This window comes from Lepeophtheirus salmonis, chromosome 2 (genome assembly GCF_016086655.4).
Source record: "Lepeophtheirus salmonis chromosome 2, UVic_Lsal_1.4, whole genome shotgun sequence".
NCBI classification, from domain to species: domain Eukaryota; kingdom Metazoa; phylum Arthropoda; class Copepoda; order Siphonostomatoida; family Caligidae; genus Lepeophtheirus; species Lepeophtheirus salmonis.
The window spans coordinates 36,598,019-36,613,324 of record NC_052132.2 but is presented as its reverse complement, the minus strand read 5'-3'; the positions used below and the strand labels follow the sequence as shown (position 1 = coordinate 36,613,324).

At 31.2% G+C, this 15,306-nt stretch overlaps 1 long non-coding RNA gene across 2 annotated transcripts; it reads left to right on the top strand.

Annotated features, from left to right (window-relative positions):
- The first annotated feature begins 2,015 nt into the window (after positions 1–2,015).
- LOC121132250 (uncharacterized) lies at positions 2,016–4,428 on the top strand. Of its 2 annotated transcripts, none has more exons than XR_011784400.1 (3): positions 2,016–2,239; positions 2,298–2,525; positions 2,579–4,428. It is a non-coding gene; the product is annotated as an uncharacterized lncRNA (long non-coding RNA). The 2 variants fall into 2 exon arrangements; XR_011784401.1 differs by having other exon boundaries at positions 2,298–2,878; positions 3,635–4,428.
- The last annotated feature ends 10,878 nt before the right edge of the window (positions 4,429–15,306 follow it).

The following is a 15,306-nucleotide window of genomic DNA, read 5'->3' as shown; positions in this document are numbered from 1 at the left end:
TTCTAGTTGTGGATTGGGCTTTGACCTCCTTTTGATTTGATTGCAGTAACCGAAGGCTGTTACTTTGTGACTCAACTGTATAAATACTTATGTGACAATTTTAGTTATTTTCTTTATTGATAAACTTGCAACTTGCAAAATAAACTTGATTGATAAAATATGCAAATGTAGGGTTGCAAGTTTTGTTTAATTGAGTGAGCATGACTGCAATTGCTATTTGGTTCTTTTGTTTCATTCAATGAACTTTTGTGATTAATAAAAATAATACTATGCAAACAAAATTCAGATCATGGAACGCCTCACCCCAGGACGCAAATTTATTATTGTTATTTAAGCTATAAAACACAAAAATGACTATCAAATATTTAATATATTTAGTCAAATAATCGACTTAATTATAGTTAATTCGGAAACATTTTTCGCGTAACCTAACACTACTAATTTTTTAAATATTCTATAAGTAAATTTAAGGCTAAACTGAAAAAGTCAATCAAAATAAAACTTTTTTGACACAAACTTTTTTTGTTGTTACTTTTTAGTTTTTACTATTTTTTCAAGAATTACATAATGATATTAGCTCTAATCAATATCCTTATTTGACTCGATTTTTATGATTAGACACATTTCTTAGGAATTGTAATCAAGATAACGAAATAAATCATTAATCTTCCTAATCATGTAAATCTTTCACGAATAAATATATATATGAATTGTAATTATACTGTACAAGCATGATTTTTAAAGAAGACTCTAAAGAAACTTGTGTTTGTTGGATACTTTAATGGTTATTTTCATATTATACGACTTAAATAACAAAAATAGGGGTATTTTATATTTACTCATATAAGCACCTAACATAAAACAGCAAAAATGCTAAACGTTATAACTAAATCAACAACATTTTTTTAGCACATCAATAATTCACAGTTTATCTCAAATACCGTGCATACTGTTATTATTTAATAATCTGGATGATGACGATTAACATTGTCATCCATGCATGGATACATTATAAATCATCTTCCTCCAGGCCCATTCTGCTTCCCGATCGTCTTCTGGGACAATCTCGTACTGAGGAATACTGCTATCTCTATCCTCTTTTTATACTATGCGCTCATGGTGGTAACTAGGACAATGTTTTTCTTAGCAATGGACAGCTAATTATGTGTCCTACTACATAAATGATAGAAAAGTTGTAAAAAATGAATCTCACCTTCTCAAAATTTGTATAATAGGGACAAATACATAATAAAAATTGGCCCGTTGCAAGTTCAAGGTGAACTTTAACGTATCAAGAATAAAACATTAAGGATTCTAAAAAGCACGGATACCCATCAGTTTTTCTTTTGTTTTTTGCATATGAAAGCCGTATGGAGCTTTGAAGAAGTTTCATTTTTATTTTTTTATACTTAATTGTAAAAATTCATTCTCTAGAGCATTTAAGCATTCAAAAAGTGAATTATCTAGCACATATTTATATATTATATATATATATTTTTAATGTAATTTAAAAATTTACAAAGTATTTCAGCACTAATTTAAAAAAAAATACTTTTTACTAATCTGCATTACTGAATTAACTATTAATGAAGGAGTTTGTAGGTTTACAAGATTTTTCTTTTGCAACCTTGTCGGGAGCGGCATAGAAAAACAGTTATAGAAAGACAAGGCTGCACGTGGAACAAAGGTTATTTCGAAGAGTCAACCTTATGGGAGGTGTAGAATAACAAAATTATTTTTTATTTATATTTTTTACACATATCCTATCCGTCAAAAATGATAAAATAATCTAAATAATACTTATAAAAACAAAAAATCCAAACAAGTCAATGTAAGAATTTGAAATATTATATGTTTAATTCATGAGGAGGAAAAGACAAAAGAAAAAACCGGTAGACAAGTAATCAGATCAAGAAGTGAGATTTCCAAGAGATCTCTTTATAGACCCCTCGCTCGCTCTTTTCCTTTTCTCCAATATATCACTCAGTATATGACGTAGTATCGATCATTCTATGTTGACGTGATTATGTTGGAATCTTGTTCATTTATTTAATTCTATAATAAGTAATAACACAGAAGAGCATTCCCGAATCCCTCTGGTCTAGATAACTCCCTAGTCCGTCGGTAATCTTTATACACGGTAATAATTCATCATTTCCCATAATCTCTGCCTGGTTAAAGACGGCTTCTAGAATCTCCATTGAGTGGAGTACATACTCTTCAAGCCTTAGTGGAATCAGTAATATTTTATTTTCAACCCCATATATGACTTTAGAGATAATATATTCCATTTTCAGTTTCTGCTTGTATTTCGAAGACGTTGCTACACGCCAATCTGAAGGGCAGAGTTCTTGGCTGTACTTTTCACGGATAATACAATCCACTATTCTAACAACGGGAGCCACTTTTGAGCAAAAATAAAACAAATGTAATGAGGTCTCGATGTTTTCTATACAAAAAGAGCACATTCTAGACTCAACTATTTGGTTTGACTTTTTTGTAAATAAGGAAGAGGTGGCCAATCGGTATCTTAATTTTTTGTTGGGGATCTGTTTAATACCTTATCCATTTATTTCAGGTCCAGTCTCTCCATTCTTCTCTTGACGATAAGAGACGACACTCTGTTGTTATCACAGATTATTGCATACCTTATTTTACTATTAGAGAGTGCTTCCACTGCTATGAAGAAGCGTGTTGAAGGCTCGAGGTTACTGGTTTTGGAAAGGTAGAATAAGACTAATCTCTAGGTTCTACTTAATAGAATGAAATTGCCTAGCTCCGTATCTTCACGAGATAGGTATTGACCAACAGACGTTAGTTAGTCCCTCTTCCCTTAAAAACTCGTACCGACTTCTCAACCTTGGATTAAAGTTAAGAGGTTCGTTAGAGCTCATGGTATATCAAGATTATTAAAAGATTCAAGCAATTGTATTTACTCGCATCTCGAGGTAATTGTCTTATAATTTGTAGAGTCTTAGGCAAACCACCTCCAATTTATGATAAAAAACCCTCAAAACGTTTGAGCACTTATCATATTGATTTGACTCGTCAGAAGAGTATTTCTAATTATAAACTTAAAATCAAAACTGCAAAGAATATGTATCAAGAACAACAGCAACTCTCACAAAAAAAAATAACATAACAAAATGGGCTATAAAATGGAAAAACAGATCACAGGGGTTGACCAGAATTAACTAGTTCGTTGATAAACGTAGATACTTCTAAAATATAAAAAGTAACAGTTCGTTTTGTCCCTTTATAGTCAAAAGTCATTCATAGGGCATACCTTTTAATCGATGCACATCATTTGTACATCATAAATCGATAAAGATCAAGTGAATCTTCAATATGTATTCAATTTTTCCTTTCATGAACAGTATATATAGAGCAAGTATATATTATCAAGTAATGAGGTGTAGGGGTTTCCTAAATATTTTTTCCTCTTATAATTGTAAAACCCCTAAAAATCCCCAGCTCAAAAAGTTAATTCCTACATTTTTTAAAAGGGTTTATCCTTACATAATATTCGAGATGAAATTATGTACAGGGTTGGACAACAAAACGTGGACTGTTAATTAATGTTAATATTCTCATTAATATGGGAAAGTTTAGTAATTATTTTTTGACATTCTAGTTCAACCATTCTTTGTGCATAAACACACCAAAATTATGATTTCGTCAGCTCGTCATCATGAGTGAGAAAAAAGCCAAAAGGCAGGGCATCTTTAAATCCTAGATAATAAAGTTGAGGTGGCTAGGATTATAGACATTGTGAAGTACTTCAGCTGCTGGTTTTTCAAGGTGGCCAAGATGAAGAAGACCTCTGCCACAAAAGAAGGAATTGGGGGCACAATTTCAAGAGGGGTGCCGAGTTCCTGTCGAGCTAGGAGAAGAAGATCAAGGAGGACACCACCAAAACGAATTCTCTGTGGTTGCTAGGACCATCAGACCATCAGAAGGACAACTAATACATGAGGATCCCACGCCACCTTCTGACTGAGGTCATGAAGTTCTTTCCATGCACTCCAGGAATGTCGATAATGAATAAAACTTATATTTTTTAAAGCAGCAAACAACCATTGCACAAATTAAATGGGAACAATTTAAATTGATCTACTCTAACTATATTTTTATTCATACCTTCAAAACAAAAACAACCAAAAACTGATTATTATATATGAGCACATAACTACATATCTATTTATATATAAACAAAAGTTAGATTTTAAATATATATATGTTATAAGGTAAGAGTTTAGTCATTTCTATAATGATGATATAATGCATATTCTATGCAAACAAATGCTTTTCTCATACAAAATATTATTCAAATTGTCAGGGTGATCAGGTTATTTTTTATTTTTACATACATATCTACATCACTCCCAACAATATACAGGGTACACATGTCAGCTGTACCGCAAAAATGATTTTTTGCCTGACGCAATTTTCTCTCCCACCAGTTATCAGATTAAAAAAATAAAACCAGATTCTGAAAGCTTGATTTTAATCAATTCACCTCAATCCTTAATAATAGCTTCTCAATGTGGCCAAAAGCACAAGCAGCCCTTTGCCAATTGATCCTTCGACAAATCCTGGAACTCCTCCTTGATCCGACTTATAATTTCGTCCTTGGTGTTGCAGGGGATTCCGTTGGTTTATCGTTCGAGCGTGCACCACACACAAAGATCAATAGGAGTAAGATCCGCTGAGTTTGGTGACCAAAATTCCGGCAAGGTGAAGTATTTAAAATTTTCTTGGAGTCATTTGAAACTTTTATCGAGGTCTGTTGCCTCAAAATCACCTTTATAGGCCTCAAGTTCTTTCATAACCTTGCGAAAAAAGTCTCACTGTATTTCCGAGTTACAGCAATTGCAATTCCAAGGAGGGTACTTCTTTGCCATAAAGGTCGCACCAAAGTGGCGTCATAGATAATTTACACATCTTGCATAAATTTTGAACATTAATTCTTGGGATGAACTTGCCTTGGGGTGAAAAGAGGTGGGGGGGCGAACTTTCAGGGAGAGAAAAAAAAGAAAAGTGAATTTTCCTGCCAATGTTGTTATTATAGATAAAATATTTGAAATTATTTCTATGATAAATTTTTTCATGAAATATTTATTTCATTAAGCAAACTTTCTGTACTACATAAGTATACTATTTTTTGAGATTATTTATGATATATGTATATAAAAACAGTTAATATTCTACGTGTACATTATTAGCAACACGATCACCTCACTTCGAAAAAGTGATAAACAAAAGAACCACTAAAAGCCAAAAACATATTTAAATTCGCCATAGATGTGTTCAAAAATTACAGAATACAAAAATAATTGATTGATAGAAAATGAATTATTATTTAAACGAAAGTTACATATTTTGAGCATCAGAGTTCAAAGTATTTTATATAATTTGTGATATTAGACTAAATATTCAAATAGTTTGCTTAGATGAGGTATATGGAAACACATCCGATCCAAACGATTGGTTAACTAATGATTCTCTCTCTCCTTTCAACATTTTTTTCTTTCCAATTTTCAGTTGTAATCAATTTGTCTCAACGGTTGTAATAACTACTATCAACCTCATCATAAAACGAACTGATATAGTTAAGTAATGAACAAGATATAATTTCAATTTATGGGAACTAACTAAACATTGTCCATTGACAAAAACTTGAAATTAACTTAAAAATTTGTTTAATAAACATAAAATTTATGCATAACATATAAGACACATGGTCGATTAATGGAACTGGAGAAACCTTATCTAAGAGTAAAATAATACCCAAATATATTGCTTTATAATATTTTTAAAATATTAAGCTACAGATGTCAGTAAAATTGGTTTTCATCACATTTTTTGTATTACAAATTTAAATTTTCACAATTATTTTTGTTTACAAAAAATGATTGAAATAAAAATTATTAAGTTTTTGTAAGCAAAAAACTAATTCCTTACCAATAACTGTAAGAAGAATAATTTATGACTCAAGTGGGGAAACAAAAAGGAAACTTAATGACGTCAATAGACTTCCATGTATCTAAAATTCTTTGGTCGAGTATCATATAATGAATTATTTTGATAGTGTCAAAAAGTCGACACCAAAAAGTACAGACTCTATTCTTAAAGTTCATAACCTACATTTATGTCCTCCTTTCCTTTTTTCCCTCCAGAAATCAAAGTCTACTTTTGTGAAAGTAGAAATAAAAATCGTCATTTAACACAAATTTTTCTTCATATATTTGAAATGTAAATTTTTCACACTGCAGATAAAAAAAAATATTATGTATAAACAATGTTTTTTTTGTACGTATGAAGTGAATATATGAATGAGTGTACATAATATATGAAATACTTGGAAGTATTTAAAGAAAGAATTATTCAAGGCTACCACGAGCACCAACCAGTCCTGCTGCTCAAAATGCGACTGGAATCTATAATAATATAGAAGCATATATGTGTATGTACTCACTTTAGTGATGGTAGTACATGGGGCGTGACTCCTCACGTTTTCACAATAAATCTTATGTAAAGAAATTGTATGTAAACCAAGTAGAGTAGTTGATAAGAATAAAGGAAATGAAAAGAAATAACTTAGAACTATTATTTGATTTTTCTTCTCCAGAAAGAAATTTCCTTTAAAATTTGACAAATAATAATTTCATTTGTGAAATAATCTAAAAGACTATTGAATATTATAGGAACAATGTAAGAGGTTGCCTGAAAAGTTAATAGTGCAAAATACAAAAACACATATATTTAGTATAATTTGTTTTATTTATTCAATGTAGTTACCTTCGAGGGTGATAAAACGATTATAGCGGTCATCTATTTAGTCCGATTTCTCTTTGGTTTCACAATAGTCTAAAGTTTCAGTGAATGTCTACAAACAGGAAAAAGTCACCGGGACTAGATCAGGAGAATTTAGTGTATGGGAAAGTAATTCTTAGCCTAACCAAAGTAATTTTGACATCGTTTTTATTGATTTGACATACGGTGCATTGTTTTGATGAATCATCACTTGTTTCTTCTTTAAATAGGGTAGTTTTTTTGTGACATCCTTCCAACGCTCCAACAATGCTATCTCATTACCATTGTTGACGGTCCAGCCGTTTTTGAAGTAACCAATGAATATTATGCAATGTGCATTCAAGAATATTGATACAATAACCTTGCCAGTTGTGTCTTTTACGCTTTGAGTTCTGTTCGTAGCCCCATAAGAATATATACTTAGACTATATATATTGATAAAATTACTGCTCACATTTTAAAGAATTGATATTAACGCCATGTTGGAAGCATGGTTATTGATATTATAGATAGTCATTTCAGGTATGATCGAACAAGTTGGCGTTAATTGATGGATGTTTATTTACTGAGTGTGAATATGGGTAGGTATTGATTAAACTTGGATTTCCTTAGAAAACCTATCTATAATTTATATCTCTACTAAAATAATATCGACCTTAACGAAGCAGAAAGAATGAATTAAAGGCATTCACAATTTAAAACCAAGTAAATATATTGCGACGTGGTATGAACTAATAAGGTGGAAAAAGGAGGTTACAAATCGTAAAATTTAAAAGTATGATGGAACAATTTTCTAAGCAACTATTTACTTTTATCAACTCTGATATACAAATTCACAAATAGAAAACTATCTTGATTGGTCATATGATATTCCTAATAGACAAAATGAACAAATTCCCCCCCAAAAAAAAAAAAAAGAAAGAAAGAAAAGAAATTTCACCCAATGGCTCTAACAATGACAGTTGTATAGGAATAAGGAATTAGTGTGCATACAACTTTGGTGCTTATGTATCCACATCCAAGGAGAACAACTTCCAGTATGATGACGTCACGTGAAATCGCTCAATATACATACATAAATGAATCATCTTTACATAAATCATACGTCCCACTATTTAATTCGTGTATGATAAACCGCTTTATTAAATTTGGTACATACCAATTGCAACGTAAGTTAGTCTATGATTCATTAACTGTATCAATCTTTTTAAAATGTTATGTTTGTATGTGCAAAAAATACATTAATAATTTTTTTTCAGGTATAGCAAACAAATAGATTGTTAAATATTTATACTATCCATTTTGCATTTGAACAAGGCTTTCTAAGTTATTGTTCTCATTAAAATATCAAAGAAGCAGTACAAATGTGTAATATTTACAAGACTATATTCCTTTGGCAATACAATCAATATTTGAATCATAAAACTCACTTAAAATACCTACATTACATTTGAGTCTAAAATTGTCATAATCATTTTTATTTTAATATTTTACATTGGAATAGGGGTCGTTTTTAGACAAGGTCATAACTGTTTTTTATCAAAGCGACAATCTTGCTTCTTTTTTTTTTCAAGACAATTTTGACTGAGTTTTTTTTTAATTCACAGAATTGTTTCCACGGTCTCGACACGAGGTGACATAAATAAAGAGAAAATAAAGGTAGAACATCCTTAATTATCTTTATCCATCAACGTGGCTCATCTAATAATTTGGTTCTTCAGATAAATCCTAGACTCGAAACCAATTTGGGCAGATCTTCATATCCTCTCCATTTTTAACCTCTCAAATTCTTGCCCTTGTTTTTAGAGCAAGTTCTAAGTAACTATACCAAATTTATTCTAAAAAGCAACGTTTTTCTCTTGGTCTTGGGTAGGTCTTCAACCCTTTTTACTTTCTTCGTCTCACTTAAGTCAAGAATACGGTGGCATTGAACATTATACTACCCTCAACCACAGATACAACTAGGCAAGAGATGTATCAAATTTTGGTATTAACATGATAAGTATTTATAAATATTTATATAGATACCTTCAAATTAGGAAGCTTAAAATAACTGCTACAGTTTGAGAAAATAAAATTCCCAAAATTTTCATAATGTATATACATTGATACGGAATATCAAATAAAGAAACTTTTCTTACAATATTTTCATAATCTTGTATAAATACTACAACATTATAATAATAAGATTATTTTTGTTGGAGTATTGAAACCCCACAGGAAAGTATTCTCATTAGAGTTGGAAGGTACAAAAAGTAACTGAATATTAACTACGTTTAATTGAATTTATATTTAATATTTATACACAGGGTAGTACCCGGCATTGCTCAAAGGTATTACGTATCGGCGAACAGATAAACTTTGCTTTATTAATATAGTAGACAACTCACTTAGCAATCATCTATACATTTTTAATAAGCATACTCATACGTAACAACAGAATACTAAGATGTTCTCGCCTCATCGTAACGATAGCAGCTGACAAAAAAACAAAAATAAAATTGTACAGTTTGTAAAAACAACAAAAATAATCTTAAGCTAAGAAATAGTAAGGATTTGCAACCCTAAATATATGTATTCCCATTGGCTTGTCTTTTTTATATCAAACAATGAGATTTAGCTACTCACGCCCGTTGTTAAAAATGAGTTCGGTTCAGACAAACCAAACAAACAGGCAGGAGACAAACTTTGCTAAATTACTACATATGCATATATACCATAATCCAACAATTTCTGAATAGTTTTGCGCTGAACTAAATATCTTTTCACGTAGTATCCGTTCTGTGCAGAATAGTTGGTGCACACCATAATCATTAATATTAAAGTATTTACAATATATAGCATAATGCGTTTATTAATGATGAAAAACCAAGAAGAGAGAGAAGAGAAAGAAAGAAAGAGAGAAACACCATGAGGCAGAGAGACCAATCGTACCTTCCAAAACAAAAAATATATTTATTGGCAATTGTCACGTCTCTCATACTAACTATTAAAAAAGATTTATGGTCTGATATAAGTTTTTGATTATTGGATTGCAATCATTGCTCAAACACAGTCATACATATATATATATATACCTATATACTAATTTTCTCTTCTAGGTCTCTGTAGTATCCCCCTTCTTTATTTATTACATTATGGATATTAAAATTTTTATTTCTTATCTACCTTGTTCCTACTTGAGATCATCATACCTTGATTAAATTTATAAATATGAAAAAATAACAGTAACAAGGCTTTATGTATTTGTTTTCTATTACAATAAGAGTCGACACCTTTTTGTCTTAAAAATACAAAATTCAAGAAAATTGAAGAGTAATAAAAAAAAATCAATCTGGCTTGTAAAAAAAACGATTTTATAATAGCTAATTTGATAAGAAAGTATTACATTATTTTATCGGGAAGAGTTTCTGTATTGCAAGGTCTCAAATTTTTCTTTTGATATTTTTTAATTATAATTTTACTTTTACACAAATCGAATGTATTAGATTAGACTCAGGAACACGATATCGAATTGTAAAAATAAATTAAAGTAAATATTGGAATTTACCTTTAAGTGCAGAATCCAAAACTGATCTCAGTTTTTCCTTCAGTGGCCTGATTTCTATTTGGAACTACTATAGTTCCAAGTCAATTTTTACCCATAGGACAGTTACCAAATTAAAAGTACATAAAACTTCTGTAAAAGGTTTTTTATAATTATAAAAGTGTTTTTATTTATTCTGTATCTTGTTTTGAACGTGATGCATTTCCTTTTCTTGGTGAAAAATTATAAAAAAACTACACTTTTATTTAGATTCTTATAATTTGTTCACCATTCATAGTGATAAGAAATATCATAGGTTATATTATAGGGTGTATGATTATATTATTATGTACGATTTCAATGTAATTATCATGACGTCATACCCTATAATAAAATAATATATAGGTAGATTACAAACCAAGAGACGTCACAATATAATGGTCATACTTACTTTTCGAGGTTTTTCTTATTTTTTCAAAAAAAAAAAAAAAAAAAAATCTGGAAAAAGGTTGATTTTTTCAAAAGACCTTCATTTGAATTTTTTTCAGTCCATCTCTAAAAATCAAAAATTCTGAGTGGCATCCTATTTTTCCGACTTGGATACTCAATAAACCCTCATTGGTACGGCCCTGCTGCCCACAGCTGTCCTCTCCTGTCAAAAATTCACATTAAGAGAACGAAAAAAGTAGTCCTCTCTGCTGTCAAAAATTCACATTAAGAGAACGAAAAAAGTAGCAGATATTATATCAGGATAATTTATCTTGAAATATATAAAAATAACTCTCAATAATTTCCCAAACCTTTTCCCATAATTTGAAAAAAATGGGTTCAGTTATCTTGGCTAGACTCACAATTAAGGTGTATGTGATGGAAAGGGATTTTTTATATAGTGAAAAGCCAAAAATGTGATTAGATGGCAATTCTTTCTCATATAATTTTCATCACTCATATTTATAAAGTTTTATAATTAATTGAAAATGAACGATAGTTATTATAAACTCTATGTAAGAAATTTCAACTTCAAACGGTTTTTTGTTTCGTTTTATTTTTGTTTTGAAGGGATTGAGAAATTATCAAAATTATATTTCTTATGTTCTTAACAGAATATATTTTCAAAAATATGCAGTTTTTATCTGCATTTTTATAATGAATGTTGAGAAGATGTGATAGCTACGATAAAACATGTATAGCTGGCATACAACCTTTCAATAGATGCATAATACATTTACAGAACTCATATTTCACGAAATAAATATCCAATATTTTTCCGATAGATGGCTTTAGCAGTCTGTATTTTGCGTTATATAAGTGCAATTCTTTTATGATAAATTGTGTTATAAAGATAAGATTTTGTAATAAAAAAACATTTTAGACAGTTTTGGAATAATTTGATTCGTTATTATTTGAGCGCACGGCAAAGATGGACACCAGCAATGAAGAAATATGATACTCTTAATTGGAAGAATCCCTGTTGTCGCCTGATGAGAAGAGATGAAGAACAACGTGTGTCATTTAAAATAAAGAAAAAGGGAGTCAGCTCTGATCATAGAATATTATATTATATTAATATGACTCTAGTTTATTGATAGTTTTAATTACATTTACGTTTAATTGTAAGCTTAATATATTTATTTAATTAAATCGATAGTAATTATTTATATTGGGGATAATCATCTTGAAATATACAACGCATTCAAGAGGATTTTTATTCAAGCAAGAAGAAATATACCATATTTTACAGTTTTCTTCGATAAAGGCGAACAAGCAAGCCAGGCGGGTAAATATTCGAATAGTTTTTTTGGTCTTGATACTGATACGTACAATTTTGTTTCCGCCAAATCGGTTCCGATAATTTTGATGTCAAAGATGCACCACGCTCTGGAAGGCCAATTGTCAAAAATAATATAAAAAATAATGAAAATTGTCGAGTCTGGCCTTATGTATACATTGTTTACATTGCAGAGAAGATAAACATTAACGAAAAAAGAAAAAAAAACCAAGAACAATAATGGATTTATTTTTACTACACCTAATATCAAAGCCAGAGACTGAGCCCCTCGCAGTAGGGATTTCTGAAAGGTAACGCTGTCTCATGAGTTCATCATTTGTACGCTACTTAAGAAAGGGTTCTGCAATTTTATAATTAGAATGGTTGGAGTAATCTTAGTGGGTTCCCGTACCATTGTGAGGTATGGGAATCAAACGTCCTTTTTTGAGAAAAGAAGAGGAGTAAGCAAGGGGATCCCGTATCTACGTTGCTATTCAACGTAGGGATAGACAGATATCTTCATAATATGCAGCAAGATGACCATTTCATTGGATTTTCAGCGATCCCAGCACATCCAAAATACCTCTAATATGCTGACGACCTAACTCTGGTATTGGTTGGGAGCCTTTTCAAAGCAATGAAGTATATTAAAATGATTATGACCTTGCTCAGAAAGTTTTCTTCAACTTCCGGATGAAATATTAATGTAGGAAACCCACTCCAAATAGAGCGCTTATGGAGGACTGATGGAAAAAGAATAGCCAAGCTTCTGTACCACAAGAAACATTTGCCTCGTGGAAAATGAGAGTTGTCAAAAGAATAATGAGGAAATCGTCAGTCCATCAATGCCTCGTTCGAGAACATTAATAATTTCAAAGATATCTCGGGTCTCTCAATAAATCTTAAAAAGAAACAAATTATCTCGAATTGTGATTGTGAATTGAGAGTTTCTTTCGGTGGACTAGACATCACTCGATCAGCTGTTCTACTTGGAGTGGGGGTTTCAGCAGATTCTTTAAAAGTTACGAAAATAAATGAGGTAAACATTATTGAATCACTACAAAGTAGTGTTATAATTTATAAAAGCATACCTTAAACTCGAAACGAAAGGCTGAAAGCATGGGATATAAATATAATTCCTAGGATCTTCCATTTATTAAAATATACACCCTTTTCCAGTCAAGTAAACCAAGATATAATCAAGATGAGAGATGTTCTAGTATGGGGTAACTCAAAACCATATATTTCACAAACCAAAGTAGAAGCTTCCGTTCCGGATTGGGACCTTGCGTGCCCTTGTATTAAATCAGTGTGGAAGTCCTTGAACTTCTCTTGGATTAAAAGGATAATTCCCAATATAAGTTTTAAGCCATGAACATTAAAAACAGATTCTTGAAAGATACGGGACGTAATTTTTCAGAGCGGATTGTCATGAGTCCGTTGGAACTTTTAAAAACAATAAAAAAAATGTGCACATGATTGGAAAGTAGTGGTATCATCTTGGAACTCGATATTAAATGTAGTTTTTCCTCTACTGGGAAATAATGAACCCGCAAACTTTAATTCTAGGATCAATATAAGGGACGAGTTTCTCAATGAATATAATATTACCCAAGTTGGCCAGTTTCCGATCCAGGGGGAAGTCAAAATTAAAAACTATATATTGTGTGTTGAGAGCCATTATGACATTCCTTGCAACAAAATGTGATGTGACTTACAGGGGGCCCATGTCCCTATGTACACAGCTATAGAGAGTCGACAAAATAAGGATATTCGTGAAGTCTTTGGAGAGGAACAGGAACACAAGCACCCAACACGAATCGTGGAGAGAAGATTGATGAGACTTGGACTCAATATGAAGCTGGCACAGCTGGATCCATTAGTAATTATGAGGAACCCGTTGACAAACTCACACCAAAAATGGTTGCAGTATAGAATTGCCGCCACATCATTGGTCGGTGAAAGAAGAATTCCATCATACCTAAAGGCTCTCGTGTCCCAGCAGATAGATATACTAAACAACTTGCAGGATTCGGGGTTCCCCTCGAAAAAGCAGCTTTCGCCAGGACCTTTACACTAATAATTGGAAGTTATTCTCAAGTCTTGTATACGACCGGCTCGCTTCTCCTCCTTTTTTATTTTATTTTTTGCCTTCTTTTCATCATTTCCCATTCTGCAATTATACTGTCAGTAAGTGTGTAAGTACTCCCTGGATGAAGAATGAGGACAAATAGTCATGGAGTACTTTTAGAACGCTCTTGAATAGTCGGCAGGAGCAAGTGAGAGATAGAATAGGTGAAATATTCGATATCAAGTTTATGTTTGTACGCCTTCTCCCCACCCTCCCTCTTTCTACTTCCCCCCATATTCCTCTTTTTACTTATATTAAATAAGAATGTATAAACCATTTATGTACATTGGTACTGTAAAAAAATATTTTTACGACTTTAAATTAATAAGTGAGAATTGTTTTTATTATAAAAATATAAACAATATTACAATTAGATCTTTTAATATGAATGTATGTATACATTTATGTATTAAAAAAAATACAGATTATTAATCAAACTCAAAAAAAAAAAAAAAAAAAAAATCAATAAATGATCAAATAAATACAACAACAAAAAAAAAAAAAACGCAAATCCTTTCGAATGTTGAAGTTGCTAAAGCACTTTCGTTGATGCATTCTGAAAAGTTATCTTTATTGTCATTCACTATATTTTGCCATAGACATAAACAGTTTGGTAGGAAATTTTTGTTTTCTTTCTCTCGGCCAAAGATTATTCAGACAGCTTGAAAAATTAGTTCTCAGTAACTAAATTAAAAAATTATTGCCACTCTCATTCAAAAAACCTTCATAGAAGTAAACTTTACAACCGTAGTAATGATTGCTACTTTGTCTAAAGTCTAAAAAACGTCAGAAGGTTTGGCCACTCAAGGCATCCGGATCTTTGGTGTCATTTGCAGAGACGAAAAGAGGATGCTCCCATACTTTTTGAAACAAGGACTGTCTGTCGACATGGAGGCCTACTACATGCAAGCATAAAAGATGAACGGACTTCATTTTTATTAGAGTCTATAAGGGGTCTGTTTTTGACTATTTTTTTCGAAGATTACTACATCTTTTCTTTCTTGATTATGGGTATAATTATTATTATTATCTTCGATAGTGGCTAAAATATAGTTTTAAATGTAT